This window comes from Periplaneta americana, chromosome 16 (assembly GCF_040183065.1).
Source record: "Periplaneta americana isolate PAMFEO1 chromosome 16, P.americana_PAMFEO1_priV1, whole genome shotgun sequence".
Lineage (NCBI taxonomy): Eukaryota > Metazoa > Arthropoda > Insecta > Blattodea > Blattidae > Periplaneta > Periplaneta americana.
Genome location: NC_091132.1, coordinates 112270152 through 112290583, shown reverse-complemented (window position 1 = coordinate 112290583; position 20432 = coordinate 112270152). Strand labels below are relative to the sequence as shown.

General features: G+C 34.8%; 1 protein-coding gene across 5 annotated transcripts in view; it reads left to right on the top strand.

Annotated features, from left to right (window-relative positions):
- Rab19 (RAS oncogene family member Rab19) overlaps window positions 1-20432 on the top strand; it is a 57122-nt gene extending 36690 nt beyond the window's left edge. For all 5 annotated transcript variants that reach the window (XR_011329743.1, XR_011329742.1, XR_011329744.1 and 2 more), the window contains one exon: window positions 1-20432. This exon is cut by the window's left edge. The gene's annotated coding sequence lies outside the window, so the exon portion shown is untranslated.

Here is a 20432-nt window from a genome sequence, read left to right as displayed (position 1 = left end):
GCTGTTCCTGCTTTGTAAACATGGCGAAACACAACCGCTTAGAGCTGTAACTAACAGGAGACTAACTTCAACTCTCCACAGCGCATGCGCTGCGAGTCAGACGGAAGAGTCCGTTTAGGGGGGAGGAGGGCAGATATAGACTAACATGTGGTAGAAATGACAATAATTAACTCTGTCTCGTTTCGCTTTTACAGCAGTGTTGCCACTATTAAAGTTACACCCCACATATATTCGAAATGTTGTGATGTCATCTTCGTGAAACGTGATAATTTCAAATGTAAATAGGACGAAATACAGTTTTAGTGGGACAGTATTGTAAAACAGTACAGTCTCTTGAGAGCAATATTATATGGACACTCTACACATTTTCTTTTTTAAATAGTTTGTCATTTCATGTCTCCTTCATCACTGTGAGTACTTTCAGGATCATTAGAATAGGATAGTTGCTTTTATATAATGTAATTCAGAATAACATGAATATTATAGTATGATTATTCCTTTGTGCTGTACTCAAAAATGATGACCTATCGATGTAAAGGAAAGTTTATATAAGAATGCCTTACAATGCAATGGATTTTTTTTGTATATAATGTGTGTTGTGATTTCTTTTATTAGTTGTAAGACACATTTTTGTATGTCCCTACGATTTTCAGTGCATAGTGTATGTGAGAATGTTTTAAGATCTGTTATGAGGCTATTAATTATATTGCTTTAAGGAACAGTAGGTCTGTTATACCAATGCCAGATGTAGCTAATAGCATGGTTTTTAAACTTTATTTTCGTTTTTGCTTATTAAGTGACTAGCAAATTAAAATTACCTCAGTTAAATAACTTTTGGACAGTGGTGCTTATGGGCATAATATTTTGGGCGAGCCTGACTCACACGTCAAGAAGTACATTGCACTTTAAACAATTATCCTGTAATAAACATGTAAATATCGAAACAGGGAGTTACTTTTTCAGGCTGTTTTGTGTTATTTAACAAAACTATTTCCAAAAGCACATCAAAATTGTGGGACTATTTAATTTTAGTTCTTATAAGCTAATTAGTCTACAATTTGAATGAAGTGAGTTATCAGATTAAATATATTATACCATATTATATTTTGGTGAAAAATTACCCAAGTGGGTAGGATATTTTGCACCACCACAATATTTGTATCTTGACAGACTGATAGGCGGGGGGGGGGGGGGAGGTACAATGTAAAATAGTTCCCAGGCATTTCGTTCATATGAGTTATGTCCATTACCTTTTCGTCCACTGTTATTTTTGGTCCACGCTAATCTTTCCTCCATTGTAAGTATATGTCCTCGAATTCTTTGTCCACTCCCTTTTCGTCTACCTACTGTATATCATTTATCCACAAGGGTTTTTCGCACATATATTGCCACAGTCATAGCAAATAATAGTAGTACTACTACTAATAATAATAATAATAATAATAATAATAATAATAATAATAATAATAATAATAATAATAATTGCACTATTATTTCATGTGAAACACATTCTTCTCTTGGCCACAAGATTTGCTTATTGCTACTAATGTTCTCTTTCTTCTTGTAATTATCTGAATACAATTTAATTTTATAACTTATGATTCTCAAATACTTCCCTTTACCATACTATTTTGGAAGTTATGTACTTAGCTTGAATTTAAACACGCTATCTTAATACATTTGAAAATGCTATGTTGGTGCTAAGTGGAAAAGTGTTACTTCAGAAACAGGTGAAGAAATGGAAATGTTGCTAGATGCTAAAAATGCAATTCTGTCACTATCTTAATAAAACAATAAGTTAAATTGGGAACATTTTAAACTTAGATAATTAATGTTAAATAACTGCTTTGCAATATCTGAAAAGATTTTCACGTGATTGTAACTTTTTCATAGTTTCTTTTAAGGAGCATAAAAATACATTCCATTAACAGAACTTAAAAAAAAAAAAACAACAACAAAAAAAAAAAACAAATTATTTTTCATTTTAGTTATTTTGGCCAAGAGAAGTGCTGTAAGAATTCATTTGAGTGTATTTTCGGTTCTGTTTATTCATTTCCAAAAATGCTTCATTTTTGACAACCAAGTAAAAATGTTGACTACAGATTTTTAAGTGGGCTTATAGCTTACCACTGCTTTTCAAGGATTAGTATCATTTATACTGAAGGATTTTTTTAATTGTACGATAGGTTTTTATCTTTTAATTTTGGGTTAGAGTTCATGAAAGAGAAAACATTTCGTTATTTTGTCTTCATAACAATTTCGCTTCTCCTGTTTAAAAGTTTAAAATACAGCCCAGTTGTACACTGCTTTATGTGACAAACATTTCTCACCATAAACAGGAAACATTTCCTTATGAATATCTTTTGCAGAATAGTCCTTTTATCCACAAAAAAAGCACAACAGCCTGCTGTTCTTCATTGTACACTCCTTGACCATGATCCCCATTTTGAATATGAGCTGGGCATGCACATGTGATAACTTTTATTTGCTGCAAGTGAGCTGGATTGTGCTGCTACCTAATGACACCTTCAGAAACTATTGAACTGCCATTATCAGCTGTCCCATAACTTTTTGTGACCTATTTGCTGGTTTCCTCTTGAGAGATATACCACAGTATAGGTATATATATGAAGACTCCAATTCCAAAACTGCCTACATCCATTCTTAACATTTTTCAGGAAACGCCAAAAACTGATAAATTTTTTCCTAATTGTTTGCAGTGTTCAATTTTTTTTAATTTTACAGTTGAGAAACACTCTTGTAATGAGTGATATTCCTGAAAATCAGGGATCGATATTTCAGGAATTATTTCAGATTTTTGTTGGATTGAGAGAGTTTTGAAACTGTAGGCTAGAACGAGAGAGTTTTGGAAAATTACACAATTCTGTTTCGTTACTAATATTTTAGAAGAGGCTTCTTATTAATGTAAATACAATACCGATAAACTATTACAACTGCAATTTGTATTTTTTCTATGACACTGAACTCAAATATTAAAATTAATGTTCATACAAAATGAATACATTATTCTGTTTGGTTATTACACTTCAGTTCAGATTCTTAAGTCTTCTACTTCCATAAATAAATCCTGATTTGCATTTTCTTCTCTGTATAACCTTGAATCACCCTCTATTACAGTCTTGTAAAATGACAAATCAGTCATGTTTCTCCACTCGGAACCAAAGTGCTTCTTCAGTAAAGTGTTGACATCATATAGTTTCTCTTCCTTCAAGGAAACTTGATTTGAGAGAGATTCTGGTATCTTCTGCGAAAAGTTTTTTCCTCTCTTTAACACCGATTTGAATGCTGTTATATCTGTTAAATAATTTACTTCTCTTTCACAATCACATTTTTTCCAGAGACAGTTTTTCTTAGAATGATTCGCTTAGCTGTGGAAAACTGGAAGTGCCACTGTGCGGGAGGTTTGAGAATAGCTTGCACTATTTTCTTCCAGTCAAAAATAACAAAATCCTTCTCCAGTTCCTTCACATTGTCCAATAATTTCTCTATATTCACATGGTTCGATAATAGTATCCCTTTTCCTAATGACTTTCTTCGTTCTTCCAAAAACTCTTATCGGCTGGAAGAAAAGAGTGGCCGACAATAGGGAAAATAAAATGCAGTTCTTTCACAATTAATTTGCTATTTTAGAGCCACGACATTAACCTTTCCATCATTGTAATATTTTTATTTTGTCCTGGACACCTGTCGGCATACAGCTTCACGACCTCGGTATCTCCCAGATTTAATGTTATAACAACTGCCTCCTTATGACTCCTGAAAACATTACTGCGATTATCATCCTCTCTGTTTTCTTTAGGAATACTGCCAGTGTTAATGAAACTTCTACTCAGATTCTGTACTCGAAACCTTGAAATTCCAAGGATTTTGAGGACAGCAGCACTGCAGACTGAAACCATGCCTTTGTTTGTTTTTACAAAATAACATGTAGTAACTGAGATACCTAGGCGAGTTCCTGTTACGAGATGCTTCATTGTAGGCAACCTTCACAACATGTGCTTCATTATGAATTTATCTCGGTCAATTTTTGTATTATTTGCATAGAAGGCGCTATGAAATTTTCTGATATCCTGCATTGTCAAATCTGCACAACCATACGTACTCTTTTTGTGCTTACATCCGGGGTGTCTTGGGAGAGAAGTTGGTCTATGTCTTAACTCGAAGTAAGTCCCAAAGAATTAATAATCGTCCCTTTCTACAAGCAACTTATTCAACAGTTCAACATAGATTTTCCATTGATTTAGTGAAATAATAATTCCTCCTACCTCTTGTGTTTTTTTTTTTTTTTTTTTTTTTTTTCGAAGTATCTTTCAATTTCTTCCGTCCTTTACCAGGAGGTGATATCACTATTTTACTTTCCATTTTGTAAGAATAGTACTTAATTAGCTTTTATTTTTGAGCAATGAACTGAAAACACTATCTTCTTTTTTACAGAGAGTCTGTACTATTTATGACCATGGGAATGGGTATGAGAGCGACAATGTTCATAATTATAATTTGTACTAATACACTGTTGAAAACTGCTGGAAACACTCCTAGAAACATAAAATGAGAGGGTATTTGTAAGGAAATTTAAAAGACGGATGGAGAGAGTTTTGGAAGCCAAAGAATGAATAATACCAATCCTTGTTATGGACGGAGGAAGTTTTGAAAAATAAATTCACATATGCTATGGGACTAGACAGTTTTGTAACAGTATACGAGGCCTGTCTAAAAAGTATCCGACCTTTAGCCAGAAAAAATATTTCAAATACCTGACGGGGTTGGGACTCTAATCCCCTTCAAAGTAGGCCCCTTGTGCTTGCACACACTTAGCCCACCGATCCTTCCACTGCCGGAAACACCTCTGGAAGTCTTCTTTTGGAATGGTGTTCAGCTCCGTCGTCGCGTTCTGCATTATCTCTTCTCTACTCTCAAAACGGGATCCTTTCAGAGGTTTCTTCAATTTTGGAAACAGCCAGAAGTCGCAAGGAGCCAGGTCTGGAGAGTAGGGAGGTTGGCGAATGGTTGTAATTCCATGTTTGGCCAAGAAAGTGTGGATCAATTGGGATGAATGTGCGGGGGCATTGTCGTGATGCAAGTGCCAGTTGTTCGCCATCCACATGTCTGGTCTTTTGCGCCAAACTGCATCACAGAGTCGCCGGAGAACATCGTGATAGTACTCCTTTGTCACCGTTTGTCCTTCCGGTGCGTATTCGTGATGCACAATTCCACGGACATCAAAGAAAACAGTCAGCATCACCTTGATTTTGCTTCGCACCTGCCGCTCTTTCTTCGGCCTTGGAGACTCGGGATGCTTCCATTGCGACGACTGTCTTTTTGTTTCTGGGTCGTACCCGAACACCCATGACTCATCTCCAGTTATCACGATGTTCAGAAACCCAGGATCAGTGTTGGCAGTGTCCAGAAGGTCCTGTGCAACGTCACGACGGAGGTCTTTTTGTTCCGGGGACAACAACTTGGGCACGAATTTTGCAGCCACTCGGTTCATGTTCAAATCATCACGCAAAATTGCATGTGCAGAATCTTTACTCACTCCAACCTCTTCGGCAATCTCCCGCACAGTCAAACGACGATCTGCCATCACCAAATTTCGCACCCTCTCAACAACAGCTGCACTCCGAGCAGTTTGGGGCCTGCCACAACGCTGCTCACTCTCCGCTGATGTGCGGCCATCTTTGAATCGGTTGAACCACTCCTTAATTTGTGTTACACCCATCGCATCTTCCCGAAACACCTGCTGAATCTTACGAATTGTTTGACTTTGAGAATCACCAAGCTTTTGACAAAATTTGATGCAGTATCTTTGCTCAATTCGTTCAGTCATCTTGCGAGAAAACTAAATCCGATAAACACTTACAACAGCACCTTACTTGGCGACCATCAGCCAGTGACTGGCACAAGCGAATGCGGTGAAAAAATTCAAGCATGCACATTACGGTTCCTCCTTCCACCGTGCACAGTGGCGCCGCCTTAGAATCAATACTTTGCGCGGGAAAATTTAAGGTCGGATACTTTTTAGACAGGCCTCGTATAGGATGGAATGAGAAAGTTTTGAAACTGTTCGTCATATTTGAAGCTTATTTATGGAAGGAAAGAGGAAGTTTAGGCACAAAATTCATTACAAAATTGTTAGAGACATTAAGGTAGACGACGAATCCGCCATTATCTCAATTAAAAAAAAAATGGATTTAGACAGTTTTGGAATTGGAGGCTTCATATATATATATATATATATATATATATATATATATATATATATAAAATCCAATCTTCCTCAACTTGGTGAGGTTGCCAAAGACAAAGAATGTTAAACAGTAACATTTAAAATTACATTAAAAATGTCTGACGAGAAATTTGTTTACAAGAAACTAAAATTTGCAGTAGATAATATTTCACATAATGAAAATTTATAAAAATACAGATAAAACAATAGATTGAGAAAATTCAACTGTAATTTAAATTGAAGTACAAATGTCGCCGTAAAATCTGCAGAGAACCCTTCAAAGTTATCATAGAAATTTCCTTAATTGTTGTTGTTGGGGCTCCAAATTTATGACAGAATGACACGAGTTGTTTTGTTATGGTCCCTCTAGCGCCCACCATTAATCCGATGACTTCTATATCCCTGAGTTTATATGATGTTTTGTAATAAGGAATAGTGGGTTCATAAATTCTCCTTTTCTCTAGATTAACCTCCTCAGGTTGATTCTGATGCTTCTCGAATCTGATGGTCGGATCCAGAATATAACCTTTTGTCTCTCGAGGTTTAAATGTTATAATATCAATACGCCGATGACTTCCAGTATCCGCTATTCCATGGACTTCTTCATAGGTAGTGTAGCCATTGGACTTGAGGCATTGTGCGATTACAGACCTGATCTTGTGATGTCTGCTGTTACGAAGAGTTTTGCCAAATGGGCATGGACCCAAGACATGAGCCAAGTACAGTATGGAAACTTTCGTAACTTTTTCTGCCAGACAGACAGGCGCACATACATCTAGCGATCCAAGCTGCAAATAACTAACACTAGTGGGAAACTCAGCTGTTTATATGATATTGTGATGATACAGGAACGAAAAATTTATTACAAGAATGAGGGTTTCGAAGAAACCGTATTTTTCAGGCTTTAAATTGCAGCAAGAACAAAGGACGAAAGCCAGAATTGAATTTTTTTGCGTTCTCAAAAAAAAAAATCCACATATTCTAGTGTAGTTAAATTTTGCTGTAATGATTCCATTTAAAAAATGGATTTTAAATATTCAGCAAGAGAACTTGCTAAAATAAAGTACAAAATATTTGAGTGCAAATTGCCATCCATGCACGGAACACTTCCAGAACAACCAGTTTATGAATATCAGTAAGAACTTCATCATCCTGTCAAGTACTAGTCCCAAAAGAACTGTTACGGCCTGAAAAAGTGATTTTCTTGCCATCCTTTCATAGGTCGACCAAGTGATCCTTTCCCATTTGGACGATACTTCATTATTGCCTTAGGGATCCTGGATGAAACCATTCTTGAGACGTGTTCCTTCCAGTTGAACTGATATCTGGAGATATAGTCCAGTATTGATGACACATTAAGTTCTTGAAGGATATCTTCATTTTTCTTTCGATCCCATTTAGTGTAGCCAGCTGTTCGGCGCATGAATCTCATCTCGCAAGCTGTTAGTCTGCTTTCATCTTTTGTCCTTATAGTCCATGCTTCACTCCCATAACACAAGACTGGTCGAGCTATTATTTGATAAAGACGAGTACGACTTGATTTTTGTACTGATGAAGGATTTAAAACTCTATTAATGATGCCCATTGATTTGTTGAATTTTACAATTTTCTCTGATAAATCCAAATTTTCAACGAAAGAAAGTTTATATCCTAAATAATTAAACTCATTAACTCTTTCCAAAATTGTGTTATTTAAACAAATTTTGCTTGGTATTGGGTATTTACCACAAAAGGCCATTATTTTTGTTTTGTTAATGGATATTTCCATTGAATATTTTTGAGCTTATTAATTAAAACCGCTATAAAAAAGCAAGGTGACTCAGATGGTAACGTTTGAGACTTGCATTCGTGAGGGCTTCCCCCCCCCCCCCTCAGTGTCGAAGCCAAATATCGGATTTGAAATTTTATAGACCGTGATTTATTACTGCCTTAATTACTAATATCATACATATGAAAACAAAATCCAAATCAGTTAGGCACATGAACACAAGTAATCTATAACACACGACAAGAGAAACAGAATCTCAACAATACTCAACAGTGTACTGATATACTCAAAGATCCTCACACGTGACATGACATTGATGTTAAAGCTTGTACAAATCATTTATAAAAAGAACTAAACTGCTGTACCAACGGTATTTTTGGACATCTGTAAATTCTAATTTTTTTCTACTTAACATGGGAAACAAGGTCTTTCCTATAACTACACTCTGTAGGCCTACTATATTTACATTTCCCAATACGGATGTTAAATACAAGGCTTTTATGAGTTCTTAAACTTTTGCTTGTTTGAAGTTCCAAAGTTCTCAGGCGTTGTTAAAAAGTTGTTGTTTTCTAATGCCAGGCGTTTGACAAAGTGATTTGACCTCTTGCACTCCAATATTTTTCAAAGATATTATCATGGTCAGCCACTGAAGCACAGATTTTGAGGTGTTCCGAACCCATTTCTTGTCATATTGGAGTGAAAATGGCAAGTTATAGCCGATTTAAGTGAACACCATATTTTAACATTTTGGTGGCTACTTCATTCACACACAACCCCCAGAATGTCTGGAGGACCACACCTGCTGTTGGTCGATGGGTCCATTGGACCTAGCTGGGAGATCTTGTTGATCACCAGCTTTCCCTCCTTAAGTCACTGGAGGACGATTTTAGTGTCATAGCAGGTCAGCACTAGGAACAGAAAAGTAGAAAGAGGAGGAAGGAAAGTGATATGAACCCCTAGGCCTCGAATGCTCTAATGCCGTCGGGGTCGAAGAAAGTAAGAGTTCAGTCAGAGGACTGGATAGGAAAGGGTAAAGAGGGAATTAGGTATTGAATAGAGGAAAATTATACCAAATTCAGTCATTAACTCATCAAGCTGACCAGTGCTAATTGATGAGTAGCCCCTCCCTTTAGTTCAGCTCGTAAAATTACGCTTACTAACAGCTGCACCACGGGAAGGTAGGGATGGGACATTGGGTATTTGTCCAGGTTGGTTCCTTAAAGCCTTCAATGGGAAGGATTAATGGCTCTCCCCCCTGTATCCGACAGATACTCTTTAGCAGTGTGAATTACAATTTTTGTCAATTATCGGGAATATCATGGTATGTGGGTATTCACCTATTTTTTTTGTCGATGATTGTTGAATTTAATTTATTGTATAATAATATTTCTATTCTGTTGATATAGATCATCTTTTATTTTTAATAATACCAGTGATATTAACATTCCGAATCATTTTGAAGGCGTTAAACTGATAATAATAGGACTGCAGTACATTTAATTACAGGTTAAGTGGCATTTGAAATTAATGCCAGTTCTCAAGTAAAACTCTGTGCTTTTCATATTGTTCCTTTGTTTAAATTTATCTAAATTTGAGATGTCAGACATGTAATAATGTGCATATTTTTATTTAATATTACATATTTTGTGATGTGTTCATTTATTTTTCCAAGCTAATAGATATGATGAGCGTGTAGTTATAGTTACTCACCACCAGTCGCACTAGTGATGCTCAGCTAACATGTTGTCACAACACTATTAATAATAATGAGAAAAATGCGCTCGAGTTGAGCATTAATGTCCAAGTTTAGTCTTTGCCATAGTCTGTTATTGGTTTAACTCTCTTCGCACACGTTATGATGTGGTATTTCCTACATCTTTGCCCGGACAGCACACATTTGCAGTCTTCGGTCGGTTCTTGGAACTTGTTGTTCACACATATTTTATGATGAAAACCGTGTATTGCGAGTGTTATCACGTGTCTCTGTTGTCTAGCATGGCTGATGTGGTGTAGAACTCTAGGTCTATCTGCTTCTTCTTCCGGTCTCTTATGCTTACCAGTTCCTGGTAGGGTCCTGTGGACGGTAGCCAGTGCTGTGATCTGATATCATCTACGAAATATGTCTCTCTCATGAGCTCATATACAAGGCGGGATGGCGCTGCTTTTCCGACTCCTAGTATCCGTTTCATAAACATAGTCTTGACTTTTTCTATTCTTATCATATCACCGATCTTGAGTTTTTCCCAAATAATCTCTATTCCGTACGTTATAACTGGCACCACTACCATTTGAATAGTGTCATCGCTGTGCTTGTCGACAGATTGGTTATGTTCGGAATGTTGTATGAGGCTTTGATGGCTGCTGCTGCTGCTCTTTCCTGAACGTGCATACCGAACGATGTTGCTGTTGTCTGTAATGTAATTCCCAGGTATTTATATTTCCCCACAACTTGTAGCGGCTCGTCAAATAAGGTTATTCTGCCTCTGGGCGCTATTTTTCCGCCCTTCCTGAATGCCATTTGCACTGTCTTCTCTTTGTTTACATCCAGATCGTTTTCCTCTGCCCATTTCTCTTAGATTTTGTAGCGCCTTCTGCACATCCTCTTTTACTGCCAACCCTATCACCATGTCGTCATAATTTCTGCTTGTGAGTCTTCCCCTATTATGTTTGTCACATCTGCTGTGTAGATGTTGAACAGCGTGGGACTTATCGGGTCGCCTTGGAGAATTCCATTCACAACGCTATTAACACACAGTTTTCTTATTGTCTGAATACCTATACTGTGATTATACTATATTATCACTTGTCCCTATTGCTTCATCGAGTGCAGTTTTGAGACTTTAGGTAAATTAATTGATTACACAATTTTATCAAAAGAAAATCCATTAGAGAGTGGTTGTATTTCTGATGCAAAGAAAATGTATTGTAAGCCTACATACAAATTTGTGGCAGTTTTTACATTTGAATTAATGATAATGTGAATATACAGTTTCAGGTTTGAGTCTCGATTGATAACAATTTATCATTCTTATACTATATAAATAAATTAATGTAAAATTATAAAAAATGTGGATGAGTTAAATTTATTAGCAAGTTTTGAAATATGTAATAGTACAAATTTCAGTGTACATTTCCTTGGGTTACATTTAGTATTTAGTATTGGATTTACAAATGGTGTACTGCTCTTGTAAAAGATCATGTATGAAATTATTTTTTTCACTTATTCTTCCTTGCATTTTATATCTCATTTCCGTGTTGTTGTCTTGTTGCACGAGGTAATTCAATGGTATTAAGTTGAAGACATTAATTTTCTAAGATTGCCATTTATTGGCATGTTGAATACTGAATCTCACACATATTTTGTAGCTGTTTATCATCCTTTGTACAACACTGTGTGTTTCACAAGTCTGAGATTAAAATTAGGTAACTTTGTATTTCAAATTGTACTTTTATATAGCAACTAATAATTGTGTAGATCTTTTGCATTTCTTAGTACTTACTTTACCATATAGTTTCTCATGTTAAGGTCAGTGTAGAGAGTGTCACAGTAATCAAAATGAGGCATCAAGAGCGACTGCACTAAATTCTTCTTGAGAAGCAACGGAAGGAAATTTCGAATTCTTTTTAGTGCGTGAATTTTCATAAAAATTATTTTACATGTGTGTGTGATTTGAGTATTCGAACTTAAGTTTTTGTCCATATAAATTCCTATATCCTTTATAAAAATTTATTCTCATTAATTTTCTCAGATTTAAAATTTTTCCTATTTCCTTCTCCTCTCCCCCCTCCCCCATGTTAGGCAGGAGGTATGGCAACCCTATCATGTACATTAATTACTTCCTGGTACAATTTCTCTTCCTAATACGAACTGAATTTTTTATACGAAAAATCTGCCATGTTTTGCTGCTTTGTGATGCTGATTTACAAGCAGTACAGCCATTTGGGAAGCTCTCTGATACATAATTCATTTTGATTATATGGCCCATAGCAAACAGAGATTTTAATAAGTATTGAGTCAGTTTTAAAAAGACTGTGGTTCTGTGAGTTATTTTTGTTTTTATTGTATTTTATTGAATGTGGTCTCTTCCGAAACGTAATATTTACTGCATGAAATATTCTAGAATAAATTAAAATGGAACAAATTGCATTATTAGAGTTTTCCATGCCTATTAGGTCGTCTTTTTACTTTGCAACCTGATATGGCTGACAACAATCTATACTAATTTATAATAAATCTGTAACCAAAATTTTTCTCGTAATTTTTACTTTTCCAAAAATAATTTGGTGTTAACATATATAATTAACCATCCTGAGACCGAAAGTCGCTTTTTTGAAAATTTTTTTCTGTAAGTTTGTATGGATGTTTGTTACCTTTTCACGCAATAATGGCTGAACCAATTTATATGAAAATTGGAATATAAATTAAATTCATTCCAACTTAGATTTTAGGCTATATGTCATTCAAAATACTTTATTTAAAAGGGGGGTTATAAGGGGACTTGAATTAAATAAATCGAAATATCTCGCTTATTATTGATTTTTATGAAAAATATTACATAATAAAAGCTTCTTTAAAAACGATTTCCGATAAGTTTTATTCTATGCAAAATTTTGATAAGACTGATATTACTATGATGTACCGAACGAAGTATATAATGGTATTTCCGTGCAGGAATTCTGCATTACCATATGGGAGATATATCTGTTTTAAAATAACAATGCTTTTTTAATTATCATGGACACGTCAGATTAATATACGAGTAATAAAGGTAAAACCAATGACTCTGCATTTATTTAAGGTGGCCTTGGAAAATAATTTGATTAATATTTAACAACCCTTTTTATGCAGATATATGTGTTTATAATACACTAAATATTATTATAAAGAGAGAGTGTTTGTGTGTTTGTATGAAGCAATCTCAGGAAACTATTTAATAGATTTTAATAATCCTTTCATCATTGGAAAGTGTAGTTCCTTTAGATGGACGTAGGCTTTATGTCATTACAGAAGCTCATGAGTGAATCGAGGACTGGGCACAAATGCATATAAGGTAGGACTAAACAGAACCTTACATACAGAAAACTTTATATACTGTCGAAACTAATAATTAGCAATAGGCTTATGTACTGTAGTTAAATTTAATGCTATTTGAAGGTACCATACTGAAATTTGATGTCTGATTTTCGTTGCGTTTTTATGAAAGAATGAAAGTCAGAGATGAAATAATTTAAAAAATATATGCGGCACATATTAAGTATTAATTATTCAGTAACATAACAGTACATATTTTTATTGCTTAATTACGTATTTGGGTGAGCTACAGTAATGTATACTTAATAGGTAACAGTTCTATGTAGTGCACAATACTCCATATTGAATAATTAACAAAGAAACATCGTTAGAATGACTTGTGGCTTGTAGGCCATCTCAAACCCCAAAATCCACCCCTCTGAGCGCGAGATCTTACATACTTGGTCAGTTATGGCCGAATGTTACAATAAAAACAATTAACAACATAGGTATCTCATTCATAACGTCATACAATACCAGATGAAACTATGAAGTAATTACATAATTAAAATACGAGTATTTGGTCTAGGGAGCGTCCGTTTTCGTTGCAAGAATAATTCGTTTAACATGTTTGTAAATTAGTCTTGAATACGTTGCGTTCTTCCTGAGATTCAAGAGCCCCCATAACCAATTAAAAACTTAAGTAGGTACTTATAGAAGTACATCTGTTATCAACACACATTTTAAATAATATAGGGCAGTACAACACCTTATTTCAAATGGTATCGCTTGGTGACAAAACTTTTTCCAGCTGAGAGTAACAACCTTCAGTTCTTACAAATATTTTCTATTTCAGACACTGTTAGGTCTAACATAATACCAAGCTTAAAAGTAGAATTAATCGAACAACTCCAGAAATTATTGCAGGGTAATAAAAGTTACAGTCATAGTTCTAAATACAACTTTGAAAGTAATTCAAGAGCAAACGATTTATAACTGATAATAAATAAATTATTCACTAACAATAACGAAGCTATATTTGGAAATATAACAGATTTAAGCCAATGATATTTATTTATAACAAGTGCAGCGAAGCGCACTGGTATGGCTAGTAATGAATAAATTATAAATATTGATATTGTAGGCAGTTCGAACACATGGCATTGGTTTCAAGCTATGTCAAAATTGCATTCCTATAATATTTTTGAAGCTTAAGGAATGTATGCAACATAAGGTCATGTTTCCTTAAGAATCCTGGGCATAGCTATTTTATACTTTACTTACCTTCAGAGTTTGTTGACTGCAGTTGTAGCAAATTTCCTTTATTCTTTTCATTCTTCGGAAATTCTCATGTACTCAGACAACAAATTGTTTCTTTTAAAGAGCTGACAAATGCACAAGAAAAAAAATATTTCCCGCTTCATATCACTATTTGGAGAGAGAATTAGTAATCATTGTAAAAAATGTTTCCAGATATCATCGAAAATAAATGTTTCAAAATTGTCTGGACACATTTTGGTGGTTTTTATAATTATGTCTAAGAAGAAGTAAAGTATTTTAAATTATTTAAATATAGTGCATCCATTTCATATCCTTACTGTTACTATGGCAATATTGTTGTAAGTTTCTCTTAGGTACCTCTCACTTTGTACAGTGGCTCAGTTCATAACCATAAGATAACACGAAACAATTGGATTTACTATTCCTCTAAGTTTCCTTGGGTCTGGCAGTTATTATGAAGGAGAATTTCTTTTGTGGTGATTGTGCGATTGGAATGGTGGATGTTTTGTTTTGGTTTACTGTACAGCGGTTAATGTGCATGATCCTCATGCCCTCACTAACTCTGCTCAGCAAGCGCAAAGAACATTTTTAGACAATTTTCCAGGTTTCCCTATTTTTTAGTCATTCTATAATGTATAATCTTGTTGGAATAATTAGACTGGAGTTTTCTATATATTAATAGTTCTTTGTATCGAACATTTTAAATAAAGCTACTTTATTTATTTTTAATTTAATAACAATTGATAGTAATTATGAGTGTCTATTCAAAAGAATCTTTTGCGACTATCTTACAGGACACATGACAGAAGTTTGTAGCAAGCTGTGGACAGTACAAGTGCCACTTAACACTAAGAAAATAAAATGAGTGCACTATATTTAGTACAGAGCATGTTAAAATACGAAGTGTACCGGTTATCTTTCAAGTCGTATGTAATTATTATAAACAAGTTGTGTGGTTAAAGCAATTAAATAAAACGTGAATAATGACAACTGATAATTAGCTTCTTAAGTATATAATACAGGAGGTTGAATTATTAATATTTGCTGTATTCAGTATGTGCAGTAATCTTTATTTCAGACACAGAATTGCACCTTTAAATTATTGTAACCATATTGCTGTTTTCTATTCCCACAAGATTCGGGCCATAATGTACAAAAAATGAAATTTTTACACTTATAAAAATATCACTATATCTTTATATGTGACATGTAATTAATTGTATTTTTATAGGATTAATATATAACAAATTAACTTTACATATCACAGAGCAGTAAACTCATATTTTCTCACACATGAAAGAATAAAATGCCTTGGAGTGTGTTACTTGCCTATAAGAATGAAATAATGAATGTTTATCATTGTATTTATTTATTTTATATGAAATTACAGTTTTAAAACTGTTAAATTTTATGATTAAAATTAAGTCATACATGTTATGGCATTGCACAGCTATTATTTTTATATGCATTGCTGATCAAAAGTTTTCAGACACAAGGATTTTGATTAATTCTGATTTATATTCATACTTGTGAATTCTAATTTATATTAGAGAGCAAGGAAATTGGAAAGAGCCGCAAAATGCTCCTTGTGGCTTTAAGACGAACCCTGTCCTAATCCAAAGCCTTCACCATTCTACAGTACCATCCTATCTCGACTGTAGTTTGCTCCAGGCATGATTAGTCGTGCTTACCATTCAGTGAGGGATTTCGAACCCACTATATATCTTTGGTTGGAAACTAACCCTTGAAGAGCGAACTACAGTCACCCACAGGCCATCCATATAGTCACAAGTAGACAACCGAGGCCTGGCCAGCACCTTCGGTTTTTGTCCAAATTGACACCCTTCACAGACTGTGTAGTGTATCAGTGGCGGCTCGTGCCGGATAAATTAGGTGAAGGTCAATAGAATTCTAGGGAATTTCCTGGAATTGTTATAAGTTATAGCCGTGACGTCGCGAATGCTTTTGTAACCTATACGATGGGCATATTGAATTAATGTAATATATTAACCATTTTCTTAAGTTTTATGAAAAGCACAGCATATAAAATAAACAAATTTTCAACATTTTCGGAAGCTACGTCCCCTTAACCCCGAAGAATTCACTGTCCCAACAAAACTTCCACACAATACATACCACAACATAATAAAACAACCACAAGTCTACATAACATAAAAAAGACAAAATCTAACACATTTTATACAACACATCAAATTAAAAGAGTACACAAGAAATATTACCCATAACAAAATTCAAAATCACAATCGTAAACTGTATTCATATTTTAAATCAACTTCGGAACATGCAACTTCCAATATAAGCTTACCTATCCAGTAAAATCAAGTAGCTACTATTAAATCAAAGCAGTATTCTCTTGAACAGAAAACTTTCACTTGAACGGAAAAGAAAGGGGCATTAGTAAATTCATCTCTTGCAAGTTCATTGATGCATTCAGAAATACAATCAATTATTTCATTCTGAATCGTTTTAGATTCCCCCCCCCCCCAAAAAAAAAAACAGGCCTAATTTTTTCATAGTGATTTCTAATTTTCAAAGGGCCAATGAAATGAGAGCCAATAATTCTTTGAAATTCCCGTTTTCTGTGACGAAATACTCTCATCATGACCGCGAAAAGCCAACTCCTGCTTGCTTAGAAACAATACCGTATCGATTACGGTGTGCATTACCAGTCTATTTAAACGTACGTTTTCATTAAATTGACTTACGTATAACCTAGTACTTTCCTTTAGTGCATCCGCAATGGTGTTCACGTTCTTCTGCAGTGCCTTTAATTTCAAAATTCATTTAATGTGTTCAGCTGAATCTGCATGGCTGTGAAGACCGCGATTGACATTTTTGAAATCGCAAAATCCAGTTCAATTCCAAGCGAGTCTCTTGTTCCCCAGAAGAAGACAAGGCCAACAATATAACTTCTCGTTATAGTGACTCCCACATAACCAGTTGTAATCGGTATACCACGAATCTTGAAACTGAATATTGTATGACCGACCACCAGTTTTCACTTTTTTTCTTAGTTATATTAATGTGAGGTGTTGTTCTGCGGTATTTTAAAATATATTGCTTATCTTCTGCACACCAACGAGAGAACGGTGTTTCCAAAAGATTACACACTAAATCGTTTAACGGATTCATGTTTTCATCGCATTAATACACTTAGTAACACCTTCACATTTTGCTCCACTTGTCACAACAAAGAATACGTAGGTCTATAGACTAAAAGCGAAATCGTTGGTCTGCGCTGGTCAAATGTACAACGTAGTTTCAAATGTTATGCCAACTTTCTTCATTACAGGGTATTCAAATTATTTCAAAATCTATACAAAACATAATATTCAAGAGGTGCTAACGTTAAAAAATACAAAAATAGATATGTTATATACTAAATTTAAACAATATTTAACTTCTTTACACAATAATTTATGTTTTCTTATTTAGTTGCAAAATATTACAGTTTGCCACCCTGGTCCAATGTTTGGACGAGAGAGAGATTCTGTCTTTCAAGAACAGAGAAAGGAGATGAATGCCTGCTCGCCAGACCTTCCTAATACCCTTGCAAAAGGGACCGGTAATTCATAGTAAGCAACTCGTTGTCATGGCAACCGGGTGTGTGTACTGAAGGCGAAAAGGAAAGTCTCATTCGGACCTTCAGCTGGTCTGCTAGCCACGTGGCCTGGCTGGTGAGGGGTTCATGTGAAGTGCTGCAGTGAACGTTAACTGAGAGGATTAGCCCGAACAAGATATTAAAAAGTAGAGCAAAATATGGTTTAGTGAAGAATTCATTTTATTTTAATTTATTGATAAAATATATTTTATTAAAACCCGAAAAAAGGGGTGAAGGTGGCCTTCATGTACTTCACTTGAATAACCGCTACTGTAGTGTATATAGTAAACATTAGGCTATGGTACCCAAAGTGTCTTCGAGCAATGAACAGCATGTTCGTTCATAAAATAATATAATTTATATTTTTCTCTTCAAAGTGATAGTTTTTTAATGACTTACTCATATAACCAAAAATGACTTAGTAGTGATCGAATATGAACATCTTTATACAAATAAATTGAGATATGTACTGTCTTCGTTTTCTTTCATTTTCCCGTATTTTTCACTTTATGTACATTTAGACCAGCATTTCTCAAACTATGGTCCGTGGACCACCTGTGGTCCTCGAGTTCAGCTCTTATGGTCCTTCAAAAAAGACAGAAGAAAAAATAAAATTCAAACGAATTGTGTATCATGCTATAGCTGAAAATCTCAGAGTTTGGAAATGACACATGGCAATCGCCTTTCACTTTTTCTCCCAGTACTAATATTTTATGAAATTTCTAACCCTACCTGTCTACCCACTTCCCACTCCTCTCAGCAACAAAAGAGGGATTTGAAGCACTATGAACGTGGCGTTTCTTGCCATCTTTTCCTGCACATCTGGCGCCGAGTCTGTAGCCCCGCCAGGGACCACCCGAATTCATAACAGAGGACCAAAGTAACAGAGGAATCTTTTCATGTATTGATGACTTTCCTAATAGTTTTGCCAACACCCAGTATGCACATTGAAATGGGCCATACTGTACGTCGTACACCAATAATAGAAAGTGCCATATTGCATCTTTACTTGTTGAAAATCGGGCATATTTCTGCATTAATTTTTTTATTTGTTTTTCCAGATGACGATCTAATAAATTTTAGACTCTGTCTATTTTAAAATCCAACAGGTTTACTTTTTACACTGCGTGTTTCGTCTCTAAGAACCGTTTCAATTTCGAGGGTTTCATACACTCATTTGAAAGCACTTCGTAATAAACAACGCACCGAGGTTTTGGTTCATTCTCATTGCTACACCAAGTAAATCCAAGTTCCAAATAACTCTTGTCATATTTACGAAAGTATTTTTTCTTTGAATAGCTACCACTAGGACTAGATATTTCTTTAATGGCACTATAATTAATATATTTCTTCACACACAGCTTCTGAACTATTAGCACTGCCTAAATGAAGCATATCATCACGTTCCTTTCTTTTCAAAGATTCGAACCGAAGCCAGTTTTCCATTATTTATAATGGGCACTATTTAATTTTATTTTTATTTTAGTAGGTTATTTTACGACGCTTTATCAACGTCTTAGGTTATTTAGCATCTGAATGAGATGAAGGTGATAATGCCGGTGAAATGAGTCTGGGGTCCAGCACCGATAGTTACCCAGCAGGCACTATTTAACAGAGACATAGACGACTACTAGCGTGTACCACATAAGAAAGATTTCAAACAACTAACTGCTAACAGGCAAGCGATGAATCAACAAAGCACAGAATTTGTTATAAGTTACTTTGATTGGCTACAAAAAATATAATTATAAAAGTATTATAATTAAGTAATCGTATTTTAAACTATAGGTATACTGGTATTAAAATATGCTACAAAAATGATAAATTTGCTTTCGAAGGGAACAAGAGTAAGGTGGTCCGCAGAACTGTTCTGACTTAAAAAAGTGGTTCCCACTTCAAAAAACTTTGAGAAACGCTGATTTAGACCAAACACTAAAGTTAAAAAAAAAAATTCATTCTGTGTGATGATTAAAATGTACCAGACCAGACATGAAGTGTGGGAGCTAGGTGCACTTTCAGAGCAGAGGATCAGACCATAGTATTATCACAGGGAAGAAAAATCGCAATCTAATGCAAGCCATAACCATAAGATCTCTGTCAGTTCAGTTAAGTGAAGCCTCAAGGTAGTAAATTTGTGGGGGAGAATTAACAAAAACCAAAGTATCCGAAAACTTTTGTAGTTCAATGTGTATTTTGTGCAAAATGTGAACATCACTGTTGTCATTTTTTATATCTTTTAGTGGAAGCCAGTTGTGCACTATATTCAGTGCTATGAAATAACTTCAGGTGTGAATTTAATATCCGGCCTGTTAACATTAAATTGTAATTCAATTTATACTTAGTTTACATGTAAGTTTCACATATTGTAAACATTTCATAATGTGTTCCATATGACGAATTGTTGCTATCACAATATTGTTATTCTTTAAGTTTTATTATTTTTTGGTTTTGTGTACAGAAAAGATCGTATGTAAGAAAGAATAAATATAATTAACAGAAGAGA